The sequence below is a fragment of the Parasteatoda tepidariorum genome, chromosome 5, assembly GCF_982258835.1.
Source record: "Parasteatoda tepidariorum strain Cologne lab strain chromosome 5, Ptep-v5.0, whole genome shotgun sequence".
Taxonomy (NCBI): Eukaryota; Metazoa; Arthropoda; class Arachnida; order Araneae; family Theridiidae; genus Parasteatoda; species Parasteatoda tepidariorum.
Window position 1 is genome coordinate 121855487 of NC_141759.1, and position 20668 is coordinate 121876154.

General features: G+C 30.8%; 1 pseudogene across 1 annotated transcript in view; it reads left to right on the plus strand.

The window, feature by feature from the left end:
* Window positions 1-1417: 1417 nt before the first annotated feature.
* LOC147810124 (folate receptor gamma-like) overlaps window positions 1418-20668 on the plus strand; it is a 105988-nt pseudogene continuing 86737 nt past the window's right edge. Inside the window, exons 1-2 of the transcript XR_015434233.1 lie at window positions 1418-1564; window positions 2044-2169. The product of XR_015434233.1 is annotated as a folate receptor gamma-like (transcript). The remainder of the gene's footprint in view (window positions 1565-2043; window positions 2170-20668) is intronic.

Below are 20668 nucleotides of genomic sequence, written 5' to 3' on the forward strand. Positions count from 1 at the left end.
CTTAGAACCTTAGGCGTGTTGTTAAAGTACATTTTTCTTTCATTTGCTAAACATAATTGCTTTCTTCTTTTTGTTTGTTGAAACTTGAAGAAATATTGCAGAAGCACTGAATGTGTTCAAAGGTTATTCCCGTAATGAACGCTTTTCCAGAATTATTGTGAAAAATGAAGGTCTATTGGGTGTCACAGGTTAAGGGAGATTGGAAAGAACAACAGATTATAGGGGTAACTTGCATAAGTAGTATAATGTAAAAAATAAGTTATTATGTATTTCAAAGGAGCATAATTCTCAAAAGCAAAAAGGAAAATAATGTATATATATATAGCTTGTAGGCAAAATTTAGTACCAAACTTTAAATATAAATCTTTTTTTTTGTCCTTCTTTATTAGTAACTGAGAGATAAAACGAGAATAATTCTAAATATCATTGTTGTTTTTCCTCAATGCAGGTTGCTTAATTAAAAAGCCTTGATTGTTCAAACATAACTTTTGTTTTAAAATTTTTTGCTTTGTCTGTAGCTACCACTACAGAAATGCAATTCCAATTTACTAGTATATAAAGACACTCGATTATATGGTGGGGTACCTTTTCATGGATGAAAGTTGACTCTCCCCACAGGTCTATCAAATCAATAGGTGTAATTTAATTATGAATATTAATTGAAGGATAAGAATTCACAAGTTTTATGTTTTAAGTTTTTTTTTTCCATCAAGCAATAGTATATTCTTAATTATGATCTTAGAAACTGTTAAAAAATAGAATTTTTAAATTTCTTTCTTGAGTTTTAAAAAACATTTGTGTGTTCTGTGTACAGGATGTTTGCTCAATCTCCAACTAAATATGAATAACTTTGTCACAAGAGGGTTTAGAGCAACGGCCAATAGGAGGGAAGATTTTTTCAAAAATTCCAAACTGTAGGTCAATGACCTATCCAGCGTCCCTTATCTTTCTCCTGTTAGGAAATCTATGATTAAACCTAACTAACCACCTTTTATGTTCCTTGCTTCCTATTCGTCGTCATCCTTTCACCCTTCCCTCCTATTGGCCGTTGCTCTAAACCCTCTTGTGACGTCACCTTTCTCTATATACATTTACTCTGTTTTCTCTCTTTTCTTTCTATTGCACTGATGAAGGTTGCCCCTTGAGCATCCGAAACAGCTGTCTGTATTTTATAAATATTTTTGAGCTCTTTAACGTTGTTTGCCTTAGTTTTGCACTATTTTCCTGTTTTAGGCTACCAAAAGCAACTATTTTGTTCAATTTTTTCTGTGGCAACCCTGTAAGTGGTCGAATAGTCCTGGAAAAATTGAATTTTAAAAATGCAACCTATGGACGTATGCTTCTTACATACTCTAATTTCAGGAATTTTTTCTATCGTGTAAAATTTGTTTTGCATACAATTTTAACCAAATTCATCTTAATTGATTATTTAATAGATTTGTACCGCCTGACCGGAGACCCGATTCGTGAGCAGGAAGCTATACAAACTCACAGCAACTTCTCGCAGCTTCTGCTGAAAGATCACTTCCAGGCATCTCAACTGCCAGAGCACAATTTGATACAGGTATTTTAACAAGCATTTATTGTATCCCAGCAATGGAGTCCCCATGTTTTGTGGTTTTCTTCTTTTTGTGCAGGTTAGTTCCCTCAAAAACAGGGTGGCCACCCACCTGGAAAACCTGGAATTAACAGGGAATTTTTTTATACTGGAAAAAACCTGGAAAAATCAAGGAATTTTAAAGAAAAGCTGGAAATCTTTGATAATTTTTTTAATTTCACTAATTTAAATTATTTCTTCCATTACACCCACTTTTTTAGACGGAAATGTATCTCGAAACAGTTGAAATATCATCAACTTAGCGATACTTTGCTTGTATCAAAACTTGCTCCGTTATAGAACTGTTAAACTAGAATGCCACATAAAATTCTCCCGCTGTTGCTATTTTATTTATTTGTTTGCCATAGTTGTGAATTGAATAATAAAAGAAAATCCCATCCTTATGCAATTTCTATGAATAAAGAAGAGTAATTTATTTATTTCAGTGGTTTGAAGGTGACCCACCTTTGATGCCTATACAGCCGCAAGTTCAAACAACTTCATCTCTGCTGTAAAACTGTCTTCTTTGTCACATGGTATTGTGTTTTGAAGGTACATTGTGTGTATGTAAGGTAGATTGTGTGTATAGACAGTTTTTATTTTTCTCTTTGTTCTTAATGCATTTCTTTTCTTATAATAACGACAAAACTCAGTTTTGTTTCTTTATTGTACCAAAGTCAGGGTATCCATGCACCTGTAAAGTCATGAATTTTGGCATTGAACAAAATTTGTCATGAAATGTCATGATTTTAACTATTTTAAAGAAAAAAAAATCACAGAAAGTCATGGATTTAGGTCACCGAAGAATTTTTTTTTTAAAATGGAATCCTCCCCCAATTCCATGGTGTTCCCAATATCTAAATTTGTAACAAAATCCCCACTAACAGTCATATTTTATTAAAATATAAAATGTTTTTTATCATGTTCTTTCAAAAAATGAAGGAAAGCACATCATTTCTAGAAGGAAGTATCTTTTAAACTTCAGAATTAATGTTTTTATTTTATCAATTTAAAATTCTAGCTGAAGAAAGCCAGTCATTGGCAATTTTTTTCATATTCTGAAATGAGAATAGAAAAATCAGGAGTATTTCTTTTCTATATAAGTTGAACAGGAAAAGTATCTTTAGAATCTGCAGAAAAAAAAATTTTTTCAGCTATTTTATTGCTCTTTCTTTACTCTGTTTTTTTAAATTTAAAATCAATAAATATGAGGATGTAGAGTATTGTTATACCTATCATTTCAATTAATGTTATTTTAATGCTTTTTAAATTTATTGTTGTGTTTTGTTTGGAGAAAATAGTAACTTCGTAAAGTCATGGAAATTCATAAAAAGTCATGCATTTGAAAATCTAAAATGTGGCAGATACCCTGTATAAATTTGAATACTTAATGTACACAGGAGACTTCTCTTCCTATTTTCTACTTTATATAAGTCAGCCTTTTGTACCCTTAAATAGAAATGAAATTTCGGGAGTTGACATTTGAGCGCAACACTTGACATACAATATTTACCTAATCTGTAGGATAAGTACAAACACGAGAAAAGTAATGAAATCAATGCACATTGAGACCTGAGATAAATTCTTCAAACAGATAAAATGTAGTGAGAAGTTGACAGGAACAGTACATCAGGAAACTGAACATTATCTATTAAGAACAAAAACTATGTATGAATTATAATTGAAGGTGACGCTGGAAAATCTTTGAGTTATTTGTTTAAATTATTGTTATAAATTATTCTTTGTATTTAACTCATCTATTTTGTAAAAACAAATTTTATGTGACATCTACATGGAATTCAATTGACTTATACATTAAACACACAATAATTGTTCTTAATACATTTCTTTTCTTGTAATAATGATGAAACTCAGTTTTGTTTCTTTATTGTATACCAATTTTTTTTTATTTAATATAAAATTGTTAGCCCTATTCTTTGTATTTAACTCATGTATTTTGGAAAAACAAATTTTATGGGACATCTGCACTGAATTCTATCGACATTAAATACACACAATAATCTACCATTTTGAATTTAAAAAGAATTTGGTATTTTTATTCGCTTATTGATCTTGAATTTTATGACATGGAAAAAAAGGAATTTTTAGCATTTGTGTAATGATAGTAACATTGTAAATGAAATCCATGCTTATTTATTGCCTGTGTTTATGTTATATTATGTTATCTTCACTAGCAATAAATACTGAAGATAACGTCAGAGATCACTCTGTTCAATTCTTTGGAGGCATCACTGAAATATGTTTGGGTGTCATAATGTTAGAGATGCAAGTAGAGGCAATTTATATACACTCTCTGGTCAAAAGTATCCAAACACCCAGTGGTATGGTAGGGTGCGTAGCATTTTTAAAAAATGCTTAAAAGTGCTTATTTTCAACTTTCGTAATTTAAAAGCCCTTAAAGGTGCTTTTTTCATGGGGTGTTTTTAAAAAGTGCTTAATTTTCCCCTTTCGAAAATGATTACTTTTCTTCCTTTACCATGTCGATTTTTGCCACGTACTATGCAAAAGCTTGGTTTTCACATTGTTCCATTCAAAGTTTTCGCACTTCATTCAACCACAATGCATTTCGGCTTACCTTTGGTCCGTAGCGTGTGAAAGCACCAATCATATTACATGTTTGATGAAATACTTAGTCCGCATGTGCGTCTCCTGAGCTTGTGTTCTGTGAGATTATTGCACTCTCCACTGCAACTCTGCTGCATTTTGCAAGATATTTCCAATTTCAGGCTTCATTTTTCGGTGTCTTGGGATATTCATCCACTTTTAGATGCACCTGGATAATTTTTTAAAAAAAATTTTTTCGCACATTCGCTGTATAAAGCAACTACTTCAATTACTCCTATCTGGCGCAGTTTTTATTATTATTTTTTAAATTCTAAAGCAATAATTTCGTTATCAGTTTAAAATTGTTTCAAACGCTTTGTTTAATTTTTTAAAAATATTTAAGCTATAGCAAAAGTGGCACTAGACCTAGTATATATTTCGGACATTTACCAAAGGTCTAGTCATACTAGGTCTGGTTAAGTGCCATTGCTTGGTATACATTTGCCCGGTATATTCTACACTGATGTTTTTTTAAGGTCAAGTGCCATTACTTGGTATACATTTGCCCGGTATACCCTACACTGATGTTTTTTTAAAGTCAAGTGCCATTACCCGGTATATATTTGCTCGATACTCCAAACACTGATGTTTGTTCTAATCTATCGTCAGTAAGTATTAAAATATCGAATAAATGTAATTCCACGAATAAATTAATATCAAATCGGATGTAATAAATATTTCGGACATTCACCAAAGCGACTAATTTGATTGTCAACATTCACCGGTGAAAGTCAACAACCACCGATTTCGGTCATTCACAGTAACATGCACATCATTTACATAAATAACCTCATCAGGACGATTATTTCATACTTTGCCTAAATAGCATCCGGCATTTCAAAAAATAAAAATAATTGGTTTTGTTGGCGATGATCGCGTAAGGCGATAAAGAATCATGCATAGTACAGGTAAGGAAGATATTAACCTCGAAGGAAAAGTGGATGAATGCCCCAAGGAACCTCATTTTTCACCCTCTGAAATTGAACCAAAAAATCTATTGATCTTTTTATGGTGGCTAATATAATCAAGAAAATAGTTCTTTTTGTCAGAAACTGGTTATTTTATCATGATCATCTAAAGTCTTTGAAAATTTGTTAATGTATATAGTGCTTAAAATATTTTTTGAGTTCTTAAAAGGTACTTAAAAGGTGCTTATTTTTTGTTGAAAGATTTGGCTACGCTCCTTGGGATACTTTTGACCAGATAGTGTCTCTGAGATGATGTGGTCACAGAGATCCTTATTATAATATAGAATAAATTGTTTTGTAATAATAAGCATCCCCAACTCATATTCTTAATAATATGGGTGGAGGATGGCCCTGAGTGCTGGACTCGACAGGTTTCACTCTACATTATTTAACAATAAAATAAGAAATCCAAAACTATGTACAATATTCAAAATCGACCAGAGAAATAATGAAACATTTCTCACATTTGTGACATTTTACAACAAAGAAGTTTATATTGTATTTTATTTTTATTTCCCTTGTATTTTTTTTTTCTCTCAGATTTTATTATTGACTATTTATCTGTATTATTTATTATAATATGATTCGACAAAATTCTAACCCAACAAGAATGAGCAGGCAGCATAATATTTCTTTTTGGAAGTACTATTCGCTGGTATTCCCTATGCTTTTTTAATAAAATGTTTTTAATGACAACCCAATGAAAGCAAAATTATTGCTTCTTGAAAAAATAGATTTATTGAATAAAGGAATTTTTGCTTTTTTTTGGATATCAACTCAATATTATTTATTAAAAAAAATATATAGATATTTTTTTTTTTTGTACAGTTTTCATCGACTAAAGCAGTGTTTCCCAAACTTATGACTTTTGTGTACCCTTTCTAAATTTTTCTTAACGCTGTGTACCACTAATAAAATAATAAATGTATTTTTTATTGTAAAAAAAATTCCCAAAAGTTAAAAAATCAGAACTGGCTGTTGACACCACTCATTATTAACTGTTAACTCTGCAAAAAATAGACAATAGAAAAATACGTCATCGTAAAATTTCATGGCTAGCTTTGTTTTTCAACAAAATTTTCGTTTGTTGCAAGATATTTCGCATAAGAATGCGTACCCCCGCTAAACTGTTACCGTACCCCAGGGGGTGCGCATACTACACTTTGGAAAACACTGGACTAAAGCATGTTATCATACTTTGCCTGAAGAGCATATGTCATTGTATACAATGCGTAGGTGAAGTACATTGTAATAATTGTCTATACTTTGCCTAAAAATGCTGACCACTTTGCTGGTAACGTGTGTGAAAAGTAGAGTATGGCAGTGTCCCCGTCATCCGAGTTAAAGTGAGCTCGGATGACCGAAAAACTCAGTTGAAGCGAAGAGTATAAAAGAGGAAAGAAAAAAAGTAGATGTAAATGTAATATATATTACAAATACAAAATATATTACAAATACAAAATTTATACGACTACACCACATACTATTATTCATATTATGATTAAAAAGCTTATTTAAAAGAACTTCAAGAGCACACTTTACTAGAATGAAAGAGTTTTTACTTAAAAAAGCCCTTAATCGTTTTTTGTTTTACATGACACTTTTCTGCAGCAATGCTTTTCCAATTTTTAGGGATAACAACATAGCTGCCAACTCTACTGGATTTTCCTGAAGACTACTGGATTTTGCCAGTTTCTCTTGGTCTACTGGTTTAATTGAAATTCTCCTGTTTTTTGTACATTTTAGAAAATTTTCTAAAATTGAGTAAATTTCCTAAAAAAAAAAATCCCTATTGAAATTGAATTTTTTGTACATTATTGCTTGCTTGCTTGAATATTTAAATAAGTATTGCTAATATATAATAAAACGAGACTCATTTATTGAAATCAATTTAAAACTTTTTTTATTCTGAAATGTTCACAGAAATGCCAATTTGCTCCGGACAGCAAATATATATTTTAAAGTGATAGTTTATCAATTGTGATTCTTGGTTTAATAAATTCAATTTAATAGATTTTAATTAAACACTATTTAAAAATAATTCGTGGGGTTATATAATTCAACATTTTATGGTACTTATGCCTACTATGGTACTTTAAAAAGCAATCAAAATTAGTCAAATATTTTCAAAATTCACTTTGTAGTTATTTACCGTTTTTTTAAAAATTATATTGGCTTGTCCGGAGCAGTTGGCATCTCTGTGTTCAGTTTATTTTTATTCAGAACTCTCTTTTAAAATTAATTAAAACAATTTTTTTTAAACTGCTTTTGATTAACTAAATGCCTACTAATATTCGAAATCATGAGTAAACGTAATACATTTCAAGTATGTTTAATGTCAATCATAACAGGAAAATATTGCTGTTTTTCTATTTTGATGACTATAAATATCCCTAAAATTCCCTGTATGTGTAAAATATTTAGTACATTATTCAACAATTATCATGAAATTTATATTATTTCATAATATCTACTGGATTTTTTCCTATCCATGTTGGCAGCTCTGGATAACAAGAAGGCTGGTGTCGCCTCTTCTTGTTCTGTATATTCAAAAGTCCATCTGTGTGTGAGAGAAATGTTGATTTTCATTGTCTTCTTCATCTTTGCTAGATTCATTTACAATATTAACGATCGGTTGTTGGATTTCGTTTTCCCGAGTGTCCGGAAGATAAATATCAGAATTTTTTTTTCCGGCTGTAGTTTTAAATATAAACTGGAGCAACAAAAAAAAAATCCTTGAAATATTTGATAGCTCGGTTAATCGGGACTCTATTGTATTGTGAAATGTGCAAAAAAAGAAATTTACAATCATGAAATTCACTAAGTGAAATCCTTTGCTTTCAAATAATTCACGTTTAAAAATATCTTGAAGTAAATTTTTTTGAGAATGAATAAAAAAGGAAATTTTAATTCATGTATGCAAAAATAGAATCTCAGTATTATATCATAGAAATATTCATTCTATTCTAAGATGATTATAGTTAAGTTTGCTTAAATAAAAAGTTATTTCCAAGGTATATTAAAAAGAAAAGAAAGATCAAAAAATTTTTTTTCCTTCTTATTATTGAAAGTTGTCTTTCTGTCTTGATTATTGAAAGTTGTTTTCTGTTTGAAGAAACCTATTTTATTCTGAGCAATTTGAGTATTAGGTATACCTCAAACAACTTCCCAAGTGGAGTCCACTCACCCAAAACAGAGAACAGTATTTTTTTTAAAAAATTAGAATCATCTGCATTATTTTGTTTTAAGTTATTTCTTCAAAATTGTTACTCTGTTTTTCTCAATTAAAAAATTTTTTTTCTTGATATATCGACTTCTAAAAAACCTATTAAGTTATAACATGGTACTAAATGGTTTAAGTATAGCCTATTGCTTAAATTTATGCGAGCACTTGAATATCAGTTAATATTTTTTTCTTTTTGGTCTAATAAAAAGAAATTTTCTACAAAAATTCAAGAACTTGGTTTTTTATTTTTATTTTTTTAATTTAAATTTTTTTAGAAATTTTTTTTGAGCTATATGGATTTAAAAGAGAACATATTTGAGACAATGAAAAAAATTGGAAAATATGACAACCAAAGCTGACGTCTTCAGGGGGTACCAGGTGCGGATGTCGTAAAAGCAAAATCTTTTCTATCGAGAAAGCAAGACAAAAGTCAAAAATTACTTTTTCTGTACCCCAAAGGTTTTGCCAAGGACCAGGAAAAGAATAGATTGCATAAAATATAATAAAACACAGAAGAGTACACTATAAAATACAATTTAAAATACAGAAGCATATACAGTAGAATAAAAACAAGACAAATACAAAAGAAAAGTAAGAACGAGAGCTTACTTGAAATGAAAAAACAATCCAATAGCTAAATATTAACCAATGGAACATATTTGACTGCTTATTAAAAATTATTTCGAATCATTTATATTATTTTTTAATGTCTTTCATTGTGCACACAAGACGTCGTAGTGTCTATTTTTTTTTCTCTTTCAAATTTTAGTAGTATAAAACATTAAATTATAAGAGTGCTTGCATTTCAATAATGTTGATGATTGTAGGGGCAAAAAAAAAAGCAGTACATAGTTTTCTAGATGAAATCAAAACTGTCTAGACCAGGGGTTGCCAACTTACATGAGGCTCAGGGTTGGCTTTTTGCTGTCAGAAACTGGTTTTTATACAGTACTGGTTTTTGCCATGCCAGTGGCAGAAACTGGTTATAACCGGTAAAAACCGGCAGAAACTAAAAAACTTCTATATTAGTTCCAGTAGTTGCTTAATGACATTTTGTTTAAGTTAACTGAAAAATGTAACTGTAACAACCTTTTTAATTCATTGTTTGTAAATATATATTATTTTGTTTACATTAAATATAAAGAGTGCAGTATATCAAATATTTATATAAAATAAAGTAATGTAATAATAAATATAAATACTAGATTTTAGTTTATTATATTAAACTCTGAAATTCAGTAATTATTATCATTTAACTCTTAACATAACTGAATAGAGCTATTTTCAAATAGTTTTTTTTTCTTTTCAAGACATAATTTGCATGACAACAATCCAATTATTATAACAGTAACAGTTTTAATCTTTTGTGGATGGCAATGCCTGCTAGTTCTGCTGGACTTGAGAGAATCTTCTCAAATTTCTCTTTCGTGCATAGCAAATTGAGAAATTGTTTAGGTGTAGAAACTGCATCAAAACTTGTCTTTTGTTATAGATAACTGCAGAGTGCAAACAATGTAATATTTGATTTTGAATGGTGATAATTTTTAAAAATAAATTGTACTTTGTTTAACATTTAATTGTTTTTTCTATGAATTATTCATTGTATGTCAATCTCAGTACTTACTTTTATGTCATTTTCTGAATTTCTGCCATAAATGTGGCAGAAAAGGGTTGCTGCCTTGCCAGTTTTAACCGGTTTCTACCAGAGGTTTTAACCACCTCGGCAGAAACTTGCCAACCTTGATGAGGCCTGGGCCCACAATTAAAAACACAAATCGATGGCGGGCTGCAACTTTATCAAAATTTTATGTAGGACTCTTTTTATGTTTGAAGGAACATTAAATATTGCTAACAGATTTTTACCAAGTAGTACAAAACAAAAGTATTGAATTACGAATTAAAATAAGAAGTAGATTTTTAAAAATATTTAATTGCAAATTAAAGAATTCGGGCTACAATAACTTTAATGTGCACCCATGTATTAAACAATTAATGTGCAATGGTCAAGATATAATGGTTAAGATATAAAACTTTAGGAAGGTTGGTATTAAAACTTACATGGAAGCACACAAAATGTTCAATGAGAAAATTGAGGTTTTTCTTCTGCAACCACCAAAGAATAGATATTTACATTTAAAATTTACAAATGTGTGTAAATATTTTCGTCCAAAATGAGTGGTTTCAAAAAATTAAATCAGAAAGTTTCTGATACACACATGCTAAATTATGTTCACAAAATACAAAAATGAAATAAAAAAGAGCAACATACAAGATTATTTCTGTATTTGAATAAATATTTTCTTGCATGCAAAACCTGAGAAAATTTTATTTTTGTTGCTCCGTTGGGATGTTAAATTTCACAGAAACAAAGAAATTAGGTTTTTATTAACGAGAAAAATATTTTAAACCCACACAGATTTTTTACGAAAATTGTCCGCAAAAAAATGACAACAAATATATTTTAGTTCACGGGCCACAATAAAAGGCATCGCGGGACCACCACTTGGTAACCACTGGTCTAGACCCTTATTAATATTTGGACTTAACTTATATTTTAAAATTTAAAACTTCTGAAAATCTGTGTTGTTCATACAAGAATTAAGTAGTTTTCACAGCATCCCGATTTTAAACTATTACATTCTGACAAGCTGGAAAAAATATTCCACAAAATGGTAACTCACTTAAAATAAATAGCAATGCAATTTTTAATTTTGAAATCTATTTAATTTAATTTTTTTTTTTAAAATTAGAAACCCATTCACTTCATTGTTCATGCAAGTAAGACATATAATGATTTATTCAAATTTTGTGCTACCATTGATTTTCATAAAAGAAAAAAGAATTAAGACTATATTTTTCAGATTTAAATGATGCAGTTTGATACATTTTTGTTCCTGGATTAGGAAAAATTTGTATGAAATGAATTCTCTTTTTAAAATGTATTTCTCACGTAGACGAAATGTAATCGCAACTAATGAAATCCTGTGTTGTATTGAATTCTGATTTGTGTTTTATTGTTCTTGTAAATTTGACTGATTATTCATCACATTTTATGAACTTATTTTTGTAATAAAGACACTATTGTTATTAGAATTTACCTTTTTATTGTGAGTTCTTTCCTTTGAGCATTCTTAGTCAATCATAAATATGACTGTTTGACTCATTTAATATGTATTAAAGATTTCGGCTGTAAAAAAATTCTTGAGTTGCGATAGCGTCACTGTGAAAAACTGGGATTTCCCTCGAAGCTGCTTCAGCTTGCTTGTGAAGTCTGTGCGCGATACTCATCATGGTCGCGAAATTATAGATCTACCACTACAAAAATATAATTCCAATTCATAAGACGTGTTAACTCGATTCTATGCTGGGGTACCTTTTCATAGATGATCGATATCTACTAATCCCGACATTGATGACCTGGACGTGGTGTGAGCATGCCTACCTTAACGGAAACGCCTACTACGATTTGAGCACGCGTGTCTTGATGATAACGCTCACTTCGATCTGAACGCGCCTACTTCGATGGATGATCCACATCGAACAGTTGAACTAAGACATTATCCACCTCCTCGCGCTGTTGCTACTCAGTCTCGATCGCCAACGTGCAATGTATACATTCGACTGCTAAAGGCAACACAGGAGCAACCACGACCGTGAACTTAATACAGCTCTCGCGATCAGTACTCAAAAGTATGGTGATCTTAATACAGCTCTCCCGGCTTCTCACAAAAACAGCAATGAATCCACTGGTGGTATCCGTTCATCGAATTCTTTCACGGATATAATTCTGGTGGGGGAGTACTGTGGTGTATCTACCATTACAAAAATATAATTCATATTCACTAGTGTATAAGACATGTTAACTCGATTCTATGGAGGAGACCTTTCGGGGCCTTTTCATAGATGAAGGTTGACAGGGTCGATAAATACATCCCCACAGATCCTTAACCCCCACCCTTCTAATTCTCGTTGTAGGTATACTTTTTTTTTTCTTCTTTCAAAGTTCCTCTTTTTGAATACTTTTCAATCCGCCTGACTGTTTCGAAAACCGCAATGTTTGCAAGATATATTTTTCTTAAAGAGTAAAGAAACCACACACAGAAATGAAATCATCTGCTATGTATAAGTGGTGGATAAAGTCACTGAAACGCGATAAAAGATGCTAAAGCATAATTAGCCAACTGTTTGTGATGATTATTCTATTTACGACTTCTTCCTGTCCCCAGAAAAAAAAATTTCAAGCCCATATGCTGCTTGCGAAAAATATTTTAGTGAAAAAATAACTTCATCATTAGATTAAAATTGTGATGACATCGTAATTAGAATACAAGATTTTTTAAAAGAATGTTATCAGAGCTATGATGGCTCAGGGCAGAGGTTCTCAAACTGTGGTACGCGTACCCCCAGGGGTACGAGTTCTTATGCGAAATATCTCGCAACAAACGAAAATTTTATTTAAAAACAAAACTAGCCATAAAAGTTTACGATTACGTATTTTTCTATTGGCTATTTTTTGCAGAGTTATTAATATTTAGTACAACCAGTTGTGATTTTTAACTTTAGTGCAATTTTTTTTACTGTAAAAAATTCAATCACTTTTAAATGAGTGGTACACAACGTTACGAAAAATTTAGAAAGGGTACACCAAAGTCTTAAGTTTGGGAAACACTGGCTCAGGGGATAGAGTACTGACTCAGGGGGATAAAAACATTCACCAATCATTACATTTTTGGTAAGGTATTGACATTAGGCTCTATAAATAAACAATTTAGATTCAATTCACGGCATTGTAGTTCATTTAAAGTCTGATAAATAAACAATGTAGATTCAATTCACGGCATTGTAGTTCATTTAAAGTCTGATAAATAAACAATGTAGATTCAATTCACGGCATTGTAGTTCATTTAAAGTCTGAAAACTTTTTAGAAATGAGTCACAACTGATTCACATATGACACAGACTGGGAGAGAAATGTCTAAGCCAGTGATTTTCAACCTTTTTTTGTGTGGCTGCACACTTTTAACGATTTCGAAATTTGACGGCACAAAATGAAAAAAAATTAGTTTAAAAGTTGTTTACTTACTTATAATACACCGTGTTAAATAGTTTGTGATAATAATTTTGAATGTGAAATAAACTAATGTGTACTGAAAAAGCACGTTTATTTAGGGATCTTTCGACCCATTTTTTGTAAGTGAGTAACAGTTATTTATTTTTTTGCTAGTTATTAATTGGTAGCTTATTTTTTGTTAGTTATCCTTTGTTGATTTGTTTTAATAACTATTTATTGCATAGCTTACTTTAATAATTTTATATATATATATATATATATATATATATATATATATATATATATATATATATATATATATATATATATATATATATATATATATATATATATATATATATATATATATATATATATATATATATATATATATATATATAAGGTATATATATATATATATATATATATAGGGTGATTCTAAAAAGATGGGCAAAATTTTAGGAAGTGATAGTACACACCCAAGAAAACAATTTTCATCAAAGAATGCATAGTCGAAAACAAACCGCTAGAGGGCGTCAAAGTTTATGTTCTTATATGAGGCAAAAACACACAAAGAACGATGAATTTAAGTTATAAAAGCAAATTTAATGGCATGTGATTACAATAAGTGTTCAAAACAGTGGCCGGTAGTGACTATGCACGCAGTACAACGGCGAAGAAAAGAAAGGCGAACATTCTGAAAGACACCAGGCATATCACGAACTTTCCCTGCAGCGACCGAACGCTTGGCAGCTTGGGATGCAGAAAATCCTCAGCGGCCATGTCGTATGATTATGCGGCATGTAAAAAGGATACCTGGAGTGCCTTATTGGCTCTTGGCATTTCCGGCAAAATTAAATTCCGAGTGCACTTTAGCATCCAAATAGAGTCTCGGTGCTGCAGTCTAATGTGGCAGAAACTAGACGTCTAAATTAACATGACCAACGGTATCTCACCCATTGCGGTGGTCCTGAAAGAGTGGAGAACACACTAGGTCTGCTCATCGGCAAGACCGATTGTGCAGTTCATTGGAAATAAAAAATATCCTTCCACAATGCTGAGAGATTAAATGACTGATCAGTTAAACAGCATCAGAAAAATATCAAATATACTAGAATACCGGGAATCAACATTCTCCAATACAAAATTATTCTGTACACATTGTTGACCCCTTAATAAGTGTATAATTACTTCCTCTGGTAGGGCAGGAAATTCGCAGTCTTTATTATGTATTACAACATGGCCATACATGTCCCCTTAATATATATCCATAACCACGAATTATATTACCGGGTGTACCAAACAAGGGAAATAATTATAGGGTGTTGTAACACTGTGGCTTTATAGGTTACTATGTATGTTTTTAATAATAGCTTCAAAATTAGGAAGTCAATATTCTGCAAGTGAAATAACAATAAATATTTACCCATGGTATTCAAATTTAACCACGAAGTATATTACCGGGTACCCTACCAGAAGAAATAATTATTGGCTTATTATGGGGGGCCACAATGTATGTACGCGGGTTTCCATTGCGTCTTTTTGTTTCTGGATCGTGCTCATCTCCAGTTAATCACGGTGTTCAGAAACTCGGGATCAGTGTTGGTGGTGTGTCCTGTGCAACGTCAAAACGGAGGTCCGGCGACACGAATTTCACAGCCACTCGGTTCATGTTCAAATCTCCACGCAGAATTTTTACTTACTCTAACCTCTCCCCCACTGTCAAACGATGATCTTCCAAATTTCGCAACCTCTCGGCATTAGCTGCACTCCGAGCAGCCAATACGCTGCTTACTCTCCGCTGATGTGCGGCCACCTTTGAATCGGTTGAACCACTCCTTAATTTGTGTTACTTCTCCAAACACCTGCTGAATCTCACGAATTGTTTAACTTTGAGAATCACCCAAGCTGCAATCAATGCAAGAACTTGATGTTTGCTCAATTCGTTCAGTCATCTTGCGAGAAAACTATATCCGACGAACAGAAAACTATATCCGCCTGACTGGAGGTCCGGCGACCACCAGTCAGCGACTTATTCACGCATGTGCATTCCTCCTTCCATCGTGCCTTAGAATCACTACTTTGAGCTGGAAAAATTACTTTTTAGACAGGCCTCGTCTGTTTATTTTGAAGTTTATGGCATATCTCAGCCTTTTTCTAAACAAATAGAACAAGTAGTATATTCGATCACAAGAACATAATGTTTATATTTGAAGTATAAATGCATCAACCCTCGAGTATCCGAAATTTTTGTTATTTATTTGAATACTTTATTAAACTAAGTCAGTGTTTCCCAAACTTATGACTTTTGTGCACCCTTTCTAAATTTTTCGCAACGCTGTGTACTACTCATAAAAAAATGATGTATTTTTTTAAAAGTATGTTTATTTTTATTTTTTGGTACAAAGTTGTGTTTGGTTGTGTTGGTACAAAGTTTATTTGCATCAGTGAGAAGGATGATATTGTTTTTGCAGTGTTAACAGTTATAGGGATAAAAATTATATTTTATAAAAATAATCAAAATAAATAGAACTTATTACAAACTTTTACTTTAAAAAAATTGCACAAAAGTTAAAAATCACAACTAGCTGATAACACCATTCATTATTAACTGTTAACTCTAAAAAAATAGCCAATAGAAAAATACGTCATCGTAAATTTTCATAGCTAGCTTTGTTTTTAAATAAAAATGTTTTGAAAATTCCGATTGTTGCAAGATATTTCGCATAAGTACCCCCGCTAAACTGTTCCCGTACCACACTTTGGGAAGCACTGGTCTACGTTGACGTCATAATTAACTAATTAAATTAAAATAGTAGTGGCCGAATACTCTATTAACCTGAAGCGGGCAATGAAGCATTTTATTCCAACTCTTGATTATCATTTTCAATAGTGTGCTGATGTCTTGTATTTCTAAATAATAAATATTTGATCATTTCCAAAGCGAATAAAGGTTTTGTTTGTATCAGGGTTAATTGATCATGATTTAATACAAATGATTTTTTTAAAAAAATCATTGATTTAAATGAACTGATTTTAATGTATATGTTACCGGCAAAGTACGAAACGCCAGGAAAAGTATGAAATGTGAGAAGTATTACATACTTTCCCTAGGCTTTGTATATAATGCGTAGGTATTCTATAGAATGCCTAATCATTTTATATAATGCCTAGGTATTCTATAGAATGCCAAATGCTATTTAGGCAAAGTATGAAATAAACGTCCTGATGAGGTTATTTATGTAAATGATGTGCATGTTACTGTGAATGACCGAAATCGGTGGCTGTTGACTTTCACAGGTGAATGTTGACAATCATATAGTCGCTTTGGTGAATGTCCGAATCATATTAATTTATCCGATTTGATATTAATTTATTCGTGGATATAATTACATTTATTCGATATTTTAATACTTACTGACGATAGATTAGAAGAAATATCAGTGTTTGGAGTATCGGACAAATGTATACCAGGCAATTAACCTTAAAAAAACATCAGTGTAGGGTATACCGGGCAAATGCATACCGGGGAGTGGCACTTGACCCTAAGAAAAACATCAGTGTTCGATATACCGGGCAATGGCACTTAACTAGACCTAGTAAATGTCCGAAATATATACAAGGCCTAGTTAAGTGCCACTGCCCGGTATACGTTTGTCCGGTATATCCTACACTGATGTTTTTTTAAGGTCAAATGCCATTGCCTGGTATACATTTACCCGATACTCCAAACACTGATATTTCTTCTAATCTATCGTCAGTAAGTATTAAAATATCGAATAAATGCAATTATATCCACGAATAAATTAATATAAAATAGGATGACGTTTTGAATTTGTCATTTTTGAATGACATTTTGACGAATCGGAGATGTATTTTTATACTTTGCCGGTTTCTCATTTGGCATACTATAGAATGCCTAGGCAATGTGTGAAATATAAATCATTTCATACTTAGCCGGTAACATATATATTGATTTAAAAAGTTAAGAAACAATGTTTTAAATTTTCGATATTTTTATTATTTCTTTTCTTAGTTTTAAAATTTATTTTAAATAAATTGCTGCATTAGTTTTACAATTTTATTATTGCTGCATTAATTAATTTTAGCTAACGAAATTATTTTCTTTCTTGGTATGTGTTGAATTCCAACGCATTTTGACATTACATTTTTAAACATCTTTTGATTCTTGAGATTGAAAGTAACAGATTAAAGTAAACATTTAAGTATTTTGTTTCTCATAATATGTTTACAGTATCTTTGACATTATCAGATTTTCTATAAAGAAATTTTGTATAAAAAATGTTATATAAAAAAAATTTCAATGAGTACATAGATTTTAAAATTTTTTTTTAGCTTAACTTATCTATTTTGATATAGGATTAAAAATGAATATTTTAATACAAAAATATATAGATTAAATATTGATTCATTTTTTGATGAATGACTACATTTATAAACACAATCTGTTGCATTTATTTTGTCATTTCAAGAATCAAGAGGGAAAAAAAGTCACAATTTTAAATTAAAATTATTGTTTTGTAATTGAAACTTTTTTTTAATAGTTAAAGCATACTTTAAATTCTCCATTTCATCTAGTCTTTAAATTTCAATCAGGCATTTGTTTCAAAATAGTTGCTATGCATTCAAAGCTATATACTATAATGAAAAAATGTGTATAAGGAAGTTACAGCTTCTAAAATATTCTTATAATACTAGTGGGCTGCGCCCCCTGCTTGCTAATGCTCGCCAACCCCCGAAAATTGCTACGCAATCTTATATGGTTTGCTTCGCAAACCAAGCTCGCTTCGCTCGCTACTGACTTAGGTGCATTACAAATTAAGAAAATTCTAAGAACTCAAAACAATCGTTCAAATCCATATAACAACTTTTTTTTTTTTTAAATTATATCTTTTTAGTAAATACTAAGTCATTAAAATAAATTTGAATTCAAATAAATAACATGCAATTCGTTAAACCTATTAGAAATGTGCTATAGTATAATTCGTGATATGAATCAAAAATCGTCAAATAAATTCATAATATATAAATTCATGAAAAAAAAAAGCGCTTTCGATAAAATAGTAAAATAGAGATCTATCGACAAAGACTACTCACTTCTGCCTAACTTAATAGTATGAGATTGCCGCAGCTGATATTGTGAATTTCGGAAGAGATCACATTTGGTGAGAATACTCTCTCTGGTTATTTCAGTTTCCGTTTTTAAAAGCGCTATATGTTGAGCCACCTCAGCTAGATTTGGCATGTGACATTTTTAGCGGCAATCATTGTCCGATTTTCTAGCGTTGCAAATCGGGGAGTTGTAATGAGGCTTTTTTTGTCGCAGTGTAAGAGAAATATATATATGTAGATGATTTTTTTTAAAAAAATCATTGATTTAAATCAACTGATTTTTAAAAAATTAAAAAACAGTGTCTTAAATTTTCGATATTTTTATTATTTTCTTTTCTTAGTTTTAAAATTTATTTTAAATAAATTGCTCTATTAGTTTTATAATTTTATTATTGCTGCATTAATTAATTTTTGCTAACGAAATTACTTTCTTTCTTGGTATGTGCTAAATAACACATTTGAAACCACATTTTCAAAAATCTTTTGATTCTTGAGATTGAAAGTACAGATTTAAGTAAACATTTTAGTATTTTTTTTCTCATAATATGTTTACAGTATCTTTGACATTATCAGATTTTCTATAAAGAAATTTTTTATAAAGAAATCTTTTTACATAAATTTTTTTTTTAATGAGTACATAGATTTTTTAGCTTAACTTATATATTTTAATAGAGGATGAAACGTGAATATTTTGTAATAATTGATGAATGACTACATTTATAAACAAAATCTGTTACATTTATTTTGTCATTTTAAAGATCAAAAGAAAAAAAAATCACAATTTTAAATTAAAATTATTGTTTTGTAATTGAAACTTTTTTTTTGATAGTTAAAGCATTCTTAAAATTCTCTATTTAGTTTAATCTTTAAATTTCAATCATGCATTTGTTTCAAAACGGTTGCTATGCATTACAGCTTCTAAAATATTCTTATAATATAGTTTCAGCAGCGACATCTGTTGAGGAACATTACAAATAATTTGGCAAGAGTAAATACGTTTCCTAGACAGATCTCTTTAAATCGTCAATCATCTTACTATTTTATTTTATTTTATAACCGTCGTTGAACAGCCGACCCAGTTTTATGGGTTTACAACTACTTATATTCAACTCCAGCAGCCTAGTCATTTTGAACTCAATCCAGAAGACAAGGGAACTCCCGGATCGAGTATTGGGAGAAATTTTGCCTTCGTGGAGGACTTATCTGATGGAGTTAATCCTCATTTGCGTTACACGGAGAGGAAGGCCTCGAGAACCTCCCACGGTTAACCTGACGGCAAGGGGACTCTAGCCATTACCTCCTACATCAGAAAGCCTCCACACGGTTTTGGGTCTGCGTAGACTATTTAAAACGTGAACCAGTTGTGCGCATGAACCCAAATACTAATTTAAGAGTGACTAAGAGAAATTTATTATAGATATTTGAGAAACGAATCTGTAGTGGTAGACAAGTAAATAAGATAAACCAATCATATTCACAAAAAATGAACAAATTTTTAGACATACATTTGCTACCACTTTTTTATTTTTTACTAGATTTTGTATTAAAGGGCTCTTTTTGCAAACTGGTTTACCGTCATAGTGGTCTAATCGGACTACCTATAAAAAAAACCGTGTGGAGGCTTTCAGCTGCAGGAGGTTAAATCGTTACTTTTTTCTAAAACTCGGTAAGCTTTCTAGAAAAAAAAATTAAATTAAAAAAAAAGTACTTATGTTTTTGCGGAAAATGATTTTCTCGCATGACTTCAGCATTAGCCATTGTTACAAATAAAACTGTAGACTGTTCTGTTTCAACTTATACTGCACATTCAATTACTTTTTACTAGCTCAAAGATCACAAAGCTATCTGAAACCCCGTGTTTGCTTTTTATGTTTGTGCTTTTAAAACGCTTTTCTATAGAGTAAAACAATTGTAAATCAATGGTAATTTAAATAAATAAAAATCTATATATATATATATTTCTCTTACACGGCACCAAAAAAAAACCTCATTACAACTCCCCGAATGGCAACGTTAGAAAATTGACCAATGATTGCTGCTAAAAATGTCACATGGCAAATGTCACATGA